Consider the following 830-nt stretch of genomic DNA (forward strand, 5'->3'; position numbering starts at 1 on the left):
TTCGATACATATGAATTGATGGATTCTATATTCTTTCAATTTCGCAACCAGTACCATGAAGCTCATATTTTAAGGAATTTAGCCCACAACTTATTAATTGTTCTCAACTTGTATTATGTCATAACGAACATAAGACCATGATTGCAATGAGTAAATTTTGGACCCCAACGAACTACGAGCGCCAGAAGTATAACTCTTTGTCGCTCTGCGTTTCGCGGTAACACCATGGGCTATGACGTTGTCATAGTGACAGTATTACCAAGCAGCATTTATTCTCCATTAGGTCAACGATAAAGCAAAGCTTCATCTACGCTTTCAGAATGAAAAGAGAACTACTGGCTAAAGTAACTACGTCCACGAATCAGGAAATTGTGACGCAGCCTTTTACACATTAACTCAACACGATCTTGATGTGAGCCTGATCCCTCCAAGATCAGGCCGACTTGGGCGCTTTTCATCCTCTTGTCCAGCTTTTTCAAAGTGCCCCGATCGTCTCGCTCATCGATTATCGATTCGGCCGCGCGCTGCTGCTGTGGGTGACGTCAGGACGGCCGTCCCGCGCGCGGCTGGGGCGGACCTGGCCGGTGACCCAGCGCCACCGCACGCCTCCCGCGCTGACCGCGGCCGACCGAACCCCCCGGACGGGGACCGGCCCTGATCGCCACCAGATGTCTCACTGCGGGGCCCTTGATGAACCGGCACCGCAGCGGCGGCGCGGCGTCGAGCGCGCCGTATTGGCACGGCGACTGCGACTTAACCGCCGCCGGCCGCCCGACGACTGTGGCTCGGGCTCAGCCGCCGCCGGAAGCATGCAATTGGGACTGACGTTT

This window comes from Pollicipes pollicipes, unplaced genomic scaffold, assembly GCF_011947565.3.
Source record: "Pollicipes pollicipes isolate AB1234 unplaced genomic scaffold, Ppol_2.1 Scaffold_7261;HRSCAF=8764_pilon_pilon_pilon, whole genome shotgun sequence".
Classification (NCBI taxonomy): domain Eukaryota; kingdom Metazoa; phylum Arthropoda; class Thecostraca; order Pollicipedomorpha; family Pollicipedidae; genus Pollicipes; species Pollicipes pollicipes.